The sequence below is a fragment of the Leopardus geoffroyi genome, chromosome A1, assembly GCF_018350155.1.
Source record: "Leopardus geoffroyi isolate Oge1 chromosome A1, O.geoffroyi_Oge1_pat1.0, whole genome shotgun sequence".
NCBI classification, from domain to species: domain Eukaryota; kingdom Metazoa; phylum Chordata; class Mammalia; order Carnivora; family Felidae; genus Leopardus; species Leopardus geoffroyi.
In genome coordinates, this window is record NC_059326.1 from 178,269,017 (window position 1) to 178,279,977 (window position 10,961).

The following is a 10,961-nucleotide window of genomic DNA, read 5'->3' on the forward strand; positions in this document are numbered from 1 at the left end:
CCTGAAGCTTTCAGCTTTTCACCATTGAGTATGATGTTAGCTGTAGGCTTGTCATATATGGCCTTTGTTATGTTGAGGTACATTCTCTCTATCCCTAGTTTATGGGATTTTCTATAATGAAAGGATGCTAAATTTTGTCAAGTGCTTTACCTGCATCTACTGAGGTGATCATATAATTTCTATCATTCATTTTGTTAATATGGTATATTATATTTATGGATTTGCATATATTGAACCATCCTTGCATTCCTGGAATAAATCCCACTTGCTCATGTTTGATTCTTGTAATGTGTTGTTGAATTCAGATTGCTGATATGTTGTTAAGGAGTTTTGCATCTATGTTCATTAGAGATACTGGCCTGTAATTTTCCTTTCTTGTGGCATGTTTGTCTGGCTATAGCATCAGGGTAATGCTGATCTCATAAAAGGACTTTGAAAGTGTTCCTTCCTCTTTTAGTTTTTGGAAGAGTCTGAGATGGATTGGCATTAATTCTTCTTTAAATATTTATTATATTTCACCAGTGAAGTGATCTGGGCTTTTCTTTGTTGGGGCATTTTTGGTTACTGATTCAATCTGCTTACTAGTGAATAGTCTGTTCAGATTTTCTATTTCTTCATGATTCATTCTTGGAAGGTTGTATGTTTCTAGGAATTTAGCCTTTAATCTTTAAAGATTATCTAACTTATTGACATACAGTTATTCACAGTAGTTTCTTATGATCCTTTTTATTTCTATGCTATCAGTTGAAAGGTCTTCTCTTTTATTTCTGATTTTAATTATTTGGTCTTCTCTCTCTCTCTCTCTCTGTCTTTCTTAGCTAGTCTAGCTGAAGATTTGTTAATTTTGCTTATCTTTTCAAAAAAACTACCTCTCAGTTTCATTGATATTTTCTATTGTTTTTTTAGTCTCTATTTCTCGTCTTTATTATTTCCTTCTTTATACTAACTTTGGGCATAGTTTGTTCTTTTTTTTTAGTTCCTTGAAGTGTAAAATTAGTTTGTTTATTGAGATATTTCTTTTTTCCATAATGTAGGCATTTATTGCTATAAACTTCCATCTTAGAACTCCTTTTGCTACCCGTAAATTTGGGTATGTTGTGTTTCCATTTTCATTTGTCTCAAGATGTTTTTAAATTGTTTTTTCATTTCTTCTTTGACCCATTGGTTGTTCAGGAGTGTGTTATTTAATCCCCATGTATTTGTGAAATTTCCAGTTTTCTTCTTATAATTAATTTCTAGTTTCATAGCATTGTGGTCAGAAAAGATGCCTGATATGATTTCAGTCTTCTCAAATTTATTAAGATGTGTTTTGTGACCTAATGTATAGTATATCCTGGAGAATGTTCCATATGTGCTTAAGAAGAATGTGTATTCTGCTGCTGTTAGATGGAATGTTCTGTATGCGTCGGTTAGGTCCATCCAGTCTAACGTGTAGTTTAAGTCCAATATTTCCTTATTGATTTTCTGTCTGGATGATCTATTCATTATTGAAAGTGGGGTATCCAAGTCCCCTACTATTATTGTATTGCTGCCTTTTTCTTCCAGAATAATTCTTTACAAATTCCAGTCTACAAACATAGAATGAATGCTAGAATTAGAACATCACTATTGTGTAACCCCTAACAAAGAATTGATTCAGGCACTAATCTTCAGTTGGTTGAGATTATTAGTTGAAAGATGATGGAGAGCTTTATCACAATGGGATCAGGCTTTTGCCTCCTGAAACAATTGACCAGTATTAGCCTTACTGACTATAGGGCGACCAGACCTGGTGTGCCTTCTACTGTGATGTGAGAGGCTGTCCACAGCACCCCTCTGGAGGGCTCTTGCCCAAAATGCTGAACCTGAATCTAAATAAGTCTCCAAAGTAAACATCCTCTTATATGAAATACAGAAGAACAGAAAAAAGTTAAATGTTCACCCCCACTCCCAGGGAAGCCCATAGACAAATCCATACATGTAATATTTTATATAAACAAATCACCTGGTTTCTACAATAAGCCAATGACATAAAAAATAAGGATGGGTGAGAGTACTTTTCTAGATTAGAGAGATTTGAGAGACCAAATAACCAACTGTAATGTGTAGACTGTGTTTGGAGCCTCATTTTTATTTTTATTTATTTAATTTTTTGGAGCCTAATTTTTAGCAACTAATTATAAAAGGACATTTTTGAAGACATTTGGGGAAATGTGGCTATGGACTGGATGGTAGATGATACCAAAGAAATATCACTAACTTTTTTAGGTATGATAAAGTCACTGTGATTATGTATGAAAGTGTCATATATTCTATAGATTCATACTGGGGTGAAATGACACGAAAGCTGGGATAGCTTTTAGATATTTCAGCAAAGAAAGAAGAAAAATAAAAAAGAGATGGACAAGTCAATGTGGTGAAATGTTGGTAATTATTGAATCTGGGTAATGTGTATATACAGCTTTATTATACTATTCTCCCTACTTTTGATGATGCTAGAAAATTCTTACAATAAAAATCAGTAACCCTTCAATGACTTCATGGCTTATTGTGAGAAACCTCAACACTGTACTCTGAATTTAGGGTCCTTTTATCTAGCCCAATCCTTCTCTTCCAGATTTACCTATTACTACTCCCACTCACTCCCTCTGCACTGTTATAGTGAGTGATTTGCATAACATGATTGTCCCCCCTGCTTTGCATACAGTGTTACTTCCACTTAAATGCCCTCTCCACCCATTATTCTGAGAAGAATGCCCTAGAGGTATGGTTTAAAAAACTGATAACTACTATTTATTGACTGCCTACTCTGGGCATGGCAATGCACTAGATGATTGACATGCATTCATTATTAAACAGTCCTGAGATGTTCCCGAGAAGGTGAGACAACAGGGTCAAAGAGGTGAAGTAATTTGCTCACAGTCTTTTTCATTCTGAAACGTATTATGCTATTTATTTATTTATTTATTTGCTTGTTTAACTATATCAGTGGCTGTCAAACTTTAGGGTAAATTGGGGTCATCTTGAACAATTGTTTTAAAAGGCAGATTTGTGAGGCACACTGCTTATATCCTGGATCCTTTTTGGTTACAGTTGGGTCCTCCAGTTGGTCATTTCACCAGGGTGTCAAGATGATCCTGTGACTGTGATCTCTAAGCCACACTTTGAGAAACACTACATTACCCCTTGCGTCGTTTTTCTCTATCACCATGTGCAGACTTCTAAGTCGTATTGATGAGATTATACATGTGAAATGATTTTGTAAATCTAATACCTTGAATACACAAATTTTTATGTTACCTAACGTAACAGTGGAAACATTTTAATATTTCAATCTTAAATTATAAAATATGATCTGGAAGAAAGAATTCATTAGCACTGTCAACAAATATGTTGACTGTGTGGACTGTGAAATAACTCCCATACCTGCACTGAAATAGCCTATCGTCATCAGGAAGGAACAGTTGTCTCCCTTTTTCTTCCACTATCGATATGGTATTGGATAGGCTGAAACTTTACAACCAAAAGTGACATTATTTGGAGTGAAGTTCTCTGTATTTTGAGGAGGCAAAGCAAAAACAGGAGCCATAAGAAAAAAATTAAGTGAGAAATTTGTGTCAAAAAATGGCTCCGGTGTGTAAAGAAATTTTTTTTTGTAAATAATTTGTGCATGTATAAATTCAATTGGCACTAATAATTGAGGGCTTTTTTTTCCTACTCAAATAGTCAGGAGACTTTTACCCAAAATTGCCACAAAATATACATAGTATTTAAGCAGCATAAAAGGGGAATCCTAGTGACAAAGAAACCTTGCATTATAAACTTATTCAGAGGTGTCTGTCACCTAATTGAATATATGGATTATTTAGGATGGGAAAACATTTTGTTAGAAATTCTAAGAGACTTAGTAAGAATAAAGCTGTGAGATGCTGTACTAAGTTGGGGGAGAATGCTGAGGTGAAAAAAAACGGAACCACGTATGTGATAAGGGGCTTGCATCTAGAATATATAATGGCATATACACACAATGGAATATTATTCCAATAAAAAAGAATAATAAGGAACATACTGGCACATTTTACAGCACGCATGAACTTTGAAAACCTCATGTTAACAGAAGAAGTCAGTCACAATTGACCACATAATGTATGATTCCACTTATATGAAACATTCAGTATAGGAAAGTCTATAGAGACAGAAAGTAGATTAGTGATTGTCTAGGGCTGGACAACATGGGAGGATTGGAGGGTGATGACTAAGGAGAGTGAGGTTTCTTGTTTAGACTAATGAAAATATAAAATTGATTGTGGTGAATAAAATTGATTGTGGCCATGAATTGTTGCACAGTTCTGTGAATATATTAAAAACCATTACATTGTATACTTTAAGTGGGTGAATTGTATGGTATGTGAAATAGATCTCAATAAAACTGTTAACCAAAAAATGGACCGGATCAAAAAAATATAAAAGCTGTTCCTTGTGACATAAAATAAGGGATAATAATAATAGTCCTTACTCTAGGATCTCATTTTCTCTCACGGATGGGAGAAAGGGAAACATCTTTGAACGTATGTGTACCAAGCTTTGTTCAATTCTTATTTAATACTACCAAGTGGCAAGGTAGGCATTTTCTTATTTCACAGGTGACTTTAATGAAGTTAAGCACCTTACCCAAGGTCAGTCACATCATTAAGTGGCAGAGCCAAGATTTAAATAAGGTGTGTCTGTCTATGAAGTGAATATTTTCCCCATTACATTTCTGATAATGTTTTCCCATACATCTCATTTTTCCCAATACACCATAACTAGCTTTATAATTTTATTTCAATAATGGAGCTAAATCTAAAACAGACCCTTTTCCTAGAAATGAAATAGCAACTAAGAATATGGTAAATTCTATTTCAGTGTTATTTTTGTTTTAAAAAAAACATTAATAAAAAATATCCTAAACTCCTACAAGTTGCTACAAAGGACACTTTTTCCTGTTAGAGGATAAAATTCAAACTATATGCATATACACATATTTAATTAATATTTAATTATGTTTACTAAAAGTTCTTTCTGAGAAACAACGGCAGTATCATTGTTGCATGGCTCAGTTTTATCTTAAGTGATACAACATCTCAGAAATTGACTTTGTTATGGCCCAGAGTAAAAAATAAATAAATAAATAAAGCCACCTTTAAATCTAGCTATAAGAATTTTCTTCCCCACTTATTTAACTCTTTGTTGCGGCCTACATAGCAATTGGTATCAGCTGATATTGTACAATTATTTAATTGTTGATATGGCCCTATAAAGGCAGATAGCATTTATAAAGTTTATATTCCATAGCTTCTATTTCTTAATATTAAGTATTTTTTCATTAGTAGTAATCTCAGGAAATCAGAGTGGGCCATCAGTCAACTTAACATTAAAGTAATTTTTCTTTTTTGTCCCAAGAAAGCAGGAATGCCAATGCCAAGGGCACCAAATAAAAAAGCTAGCAATCACATAAATCCCCCTTTTCTAGGGCAAAGCTACTCTATGTGGCCCTCGGAAGTATTAAGTTGTGAACATCCAATCAAAAATAAATGGGATAAGAAATAAAACAAAAAGTGGACTGGTGTTAAATTGTTGCTTCTCAACATTAGGGAGTACATTTTATATCAAGAAACTCATAAAGAATGGATGTTTTAGCTTAGGTCTCCTAACCACCAAATTTTTTTGTCCTATCTTGTGTTAAAAGCTCCTAATATTTGGCAATACTTTTCTTTTTTGTTTTTCCTCTTTGGGGAGTACTTTTTGATTGCTAACAACAGTAACCTTTTCTTGGACTTAAATGAATCAAACCCATTTGGTTTTAACTCTGAATTGCCCACAAATCAATTACTTTATGCTTGACTACAGAAAATTCTGGTATGACTTCATTGTTCACCTAATGTCACATATTAATCGGCAAAGCTGGCACTTTAATTTTCTTGTGTTTTACAAACTTAATATACTCACAATAACCTGTGCTAATATAACTGATGATAAATCTACCTGTCTTCTCTGCAAAAGGTCTCACAGACTTCTGTAGCCCTAGCATGATCAACGTTCAAACTCAATCTATCATATTACCTGCCAAAACCCCAAAGAAAATCATACCCAATGGACTGTTAAACCACATTAGGTTTGTATTATTTAGCATAAGAACATTGAGTCAGAGTTATGTAAAATGCAGCCTTGAAAACATTTTAAAGGATTTTAGCCTGTTGCTGATGTGTATACATCACTATGTTAAAATAACTGCAAATTGTTTCTTATGAATGTAGAAAAATCATAATTATGTTGGCAAATTGGTCATTTTGCAAAGCACATGAATTCAAACTATCATAGGAATGTATTAACATAAATTAACAGAAAAATGGTTAAATATGTTTTTGTAAATGCAGTGAATTTTTAGAGGCTTGTTACAAGATTCTGAAAGAATTCTCCTCTCTGAATTCATTTTCTTACACTTTAACTTAAATGTTTAGTTATTTTTGAGAGAGAGAGGGAGAGTGTGAGCAGGGGAGGGGCAGAGAGAGAGGGAGACAGAATATCCAAAGTAGGCTCTGTGATGACAGCAGAGAGCATGATGTGGGGCTCAAACTCACAGGAGATCAGGACCTAAGCCAAAGTCAGACGTTTAACCGACTAAACCACCCAGGTGCCCCACCTTATACTTTAACTTCAAGTAGCATTATTATCCATGTAGAAATTAGAAATTAGAGTATGGAGGGGGTAGCCAAATAAAAAATGGTAGGATTTTGTATTCCCAAATTGTTGACATCACCAGCTCTTTTATACTTACCTTCTCAGCTCTAGGAACTCACAAATTTCACTGAGAAGTTGTGACTCAATGATACAAATGATTTTGAAGATTTCTGACACTAGTTTTGGTGGCCCTAAAAGTGATTCTAGAAAAGCTACCCTCATTTAAAAATTAAAAACAAAAATAAAAACAAAAAAACCCAGAAGATGGACAATGGAAAGCTTAGTCTTAGAATACTCATTAGTGATAAATATGATAATGATATCAGGATCACTAGACTTCACCTGTCACCATCTTTCTATCACTCTGGAGAAAATGACTGTTGTTCCTCATTTACAACAGAATATATTCACAATAATAGGTTATTACTGATTGGAGAGATTATTTTGAACACGGGATCTTAGGCAAAAATGTCTTTGCTAAACTGTGTAGGTCTCCAGGGTTTTGACTTTCAGAACATCCAGTACTGCAATGCTCTGCGAACTGTGTATCTGTATTTGCAATTCTAATACTGTATTAGAATAGGTTGACATTATTAGAGTGGGGACATTGCTGGTGAAGCCTTATTTCATTCTGGGAATCTGCTTCTTGAGATCTCACATTTTTACTTGTTAGAAACAAATGTAGTAGGGTAAATTGCACCTATGGACATTTGAAAACTAAGTGGAATGATCATATTCTGAAACACATGTGTTTAGAATGTGAGCATGTGATAACACATAGTAGGTTCTAGATACGGCTATAACTGTTGAACTTGCCCTGTTCTATTAATGGCTATCTCCAGATACTATATTTTGAAGTGTTTAATGAGCAATATAGAACTCTAGAGAGCATGCATTAAGGCATTTGAAAATCTATAAGAAATTAGAATGACTCATTTTTGAAGAATGAATTACATTAATATGGGGCTGTAAAACTATCTCTGTGAAAGTTGCTTTATTTTTCTTCATCTTCGCCAATGAGTATAGTAGTTTTGTGTTTACATTGGCTTCTTTATCCTGTCAAGAAAAATGCAGCCTTATAAGAACTTTATTTTATCTTGCTATAGCTCTTAAGTGCCCCCAAATAAATGCAAATGACATAGGAAGTCTTTTCTACTTACTTATTAAGTAATGTAGATTTACAATCTATTTCATGTGGTTCTTTCAAATGATTTAAGTTTTGACTCTCACACCAAAATGAAATTTCATCCAATTGGTTATATGCCATATCCACACTTTTAAAAAGGTATTAGTTCCCATACAGATATAATTCATACAGATATAATTCATATTTATCAATGTATTGCTTCTTATTATTTTTAATTCCATCTAGATATCACTAAATTAAAATGTAGTTGATTTTACATGATAACTGTAGAAGAGATAAAGAGAATTCTGTTAATGTTATGAAATGTAAAAAACATTTACTCAATAACATTTCCTATTATTCAATAAAATCAGAGTTGAGCCCTAGTACAGTTAATTTTTTTTCTTGTATAATTTTATCTATGGAGCACTAAATCAAGTTCTAGACAACAAATTCCTTATACCTGAATTTTTTAGGAATGCTGGAGATCAAATAACCTGGAAATTAAGTCAGATTGTAACCGCAAAAAAATATCAGGCTCTTTCATCATTTCAGCACACACAGTCAATGTTAGAAATAGATAACATACGCAGAGACATATATTCTTTATTCTTTTTTTAAAAAAAAGTTTATTGTTGAGAGACAGAGAGCACAAGTGGGGGAGGGCAGAGAGAGTGAGGAGACAGAAGATCCAAAGGGGGCTCTATGCTGACAGCAGAAAGCCAACTCATGAACCATGAAATAATGACCTGAGCCAAAGTTGGATGTTTAAATGACTGAGCCATCCAGGTGCTCCCCTATATTTTTATTCTTTAAAATTTCAAGGGAATGGGGGGGGGGTGCCTGGGTGGCTCAGTCGATTAAGTGTCTGACTCTTGATTTCCTCTCAGGTCATGATCTCGTGGTTTGTGGGATCCAGCCTTGCATCAGGCTCCATGCTGACAGCTAGGAACCTACTTGGGATTCTCTCTTTCTCTCTCTCTCTCTCTGCCCCACCCTCACTCGCATGTGTACACACTCTCTCTCTCTCAAAATAAATAAATAAAAATCAAGTGAATGGTATAGGGATTCTGTATTACCTGATTCATGAGATCTTTTGTGCTTCCTGCTAATATTGGTGCTCTTCTGAGAGTTTAGCGACCTGAACTGGCAGACATTTTTATAGGTCTTTCCTTCAGGCCCATAGACACTTTCTTGGTTCACATAGATGCCTCATGGCTCAGGGGGTTTACCATCCATCAGCTCCTCTGCATCCAGGACACATATCTGGTGGTGCCCACACTGACCACAGAAGTGACTTTTCTGTCCACGTCACAGAGCTTACCTTCCACATTCCCACATCCTAAGCAGTGGCCATATTGATCCGACACAGTCCCAGACAGGCAGTTTGCAGGCTGGAAGCAGAGTTTTAAATCACATTTTCCTTTGTCATCTCTTCCCCTGAATAATCTCAGCCAGCCCCCATGATGCAAACTGGGGGGACTACAAACCATGTTGCAGGGCTGCAAAGATCACTACACTTACCAGAGGCTTCATTCATTCAAAGGCAGTAAACATGAGCCTTGAATATCTGGTTTTGAGCCAAGAATAAAACCAAAGTTACTCATTTCTTCCTTTTATTCTTTTACTCTTTTCCTCCAAAACAGAAACAAAAACAAATCACAAATCTGCCACAAATGATTTCAAGCCAATATTGACATCACATTCCAAGTCTACAGAAGATATACAGGATATTTTAAAATCCACAAATCCTCTTCTGGGCTGCAATTTTATAGGGACAGCTTTTGGGTTTAAAACAAACTATGCTCTTGGCAATAAAAGTATACTTTTTGCCTCCTGTTAGTTCAGGAAGCCAAATCTCAAGGCAATTATTGTATGAGAATAAAATTGTTTTATATCACTTAATAGTGAAACCCAAGAAATATTAATGAAGAAAACTTATGTAAAGTGTAAAGTTTATTTACTATCATGTATGATTTTTAAACATTTAGCGACTCTCCATTATTTCTTTTTTTTCCTCTTCTTCCTTCCTCTCTCCCTCTTTTTCTTCCTTCTGTTCTAGTCATAAAAGTTAGACTAACAAGGAGGCGCCTGGGTGGCTCAGTCTGTTAAGGGTCCGACTCTTGGTTTCAGCTCAGGTCAGGATCTCACATTTCATGAGCTTGAGCCCTGTATTGGGCTCTGCACTGGCAGCATGGATCCTGTTTGGGATTCTCTCTCTCCTTCTCTCTCTGCTCCAACTCTGCTCTCTCTCTCTCTCTCTCTCTCTCTCTCTCTCTCAAAATAAAAAACTTAAATAAGATTTAAAAAAAAGTCATACTAACACGTTCAGTATACCTAGGTTACTATTTTATGAAATAATAGAACATATCTACGGCCCAACCTAATTGTCCTCTGTTTATTTGAGAATCAAGTGAGGTTTTAGGCCATTATTTAATACGCTGTGATTCTAAAATCACTGCTAAACAAGAATAAAGCATTGGACTTCTGGTTAAGCATGGTGAATGAGTTCTCATGTATATTTCTGTCCCCTCCTCACATCTCGCTAAAATGGTAGTGAAGGAGTTTGAACACCACACATTCATGAAGACAAAGAGAACAGGAGAGAGTACCATAGCAAATGGGGAAATCAACACAATGTTGGAAACTGGAAGCAAATAAGTAGGCGGTTACTGATTTAGCATGGCAAAGAGAGTAGCAACCTAGACACCTGCAGTAGGAGCAGGAGAAGGTGACAGGAAGCCAGCCACATCACACTGCAGAACCCCACAATGTCAAGATATGACAGCAACAGGAACCTCTGGAGACAAAGTTGTGGAGTGGGGCTGAAAACAGGTTTTGAAAGTTAGCATATAGAACAGTAAGATCCATTCTCTGGTAGCTGGTTGAAAAACAACAACAACTTGGAGTTCAATTTCTTGCAAGGTTTGTTCAGCTGTGGCCAAGGGTAAAGGGCTGGACTAGGAGATTTAGTGAAGTCAGCTTACTGACCTGCTAGACTACATGCCCATTTTCTCTCTGGGCTCCAGGGATGCTGGCAGCCAGGTTTATATCTTCCAAGAAAGAAATTGATGTCTTTGGGAAATATAGTCACTTTGGATAATAGTGAACAAGCTGACCCACCACCTCATCACCC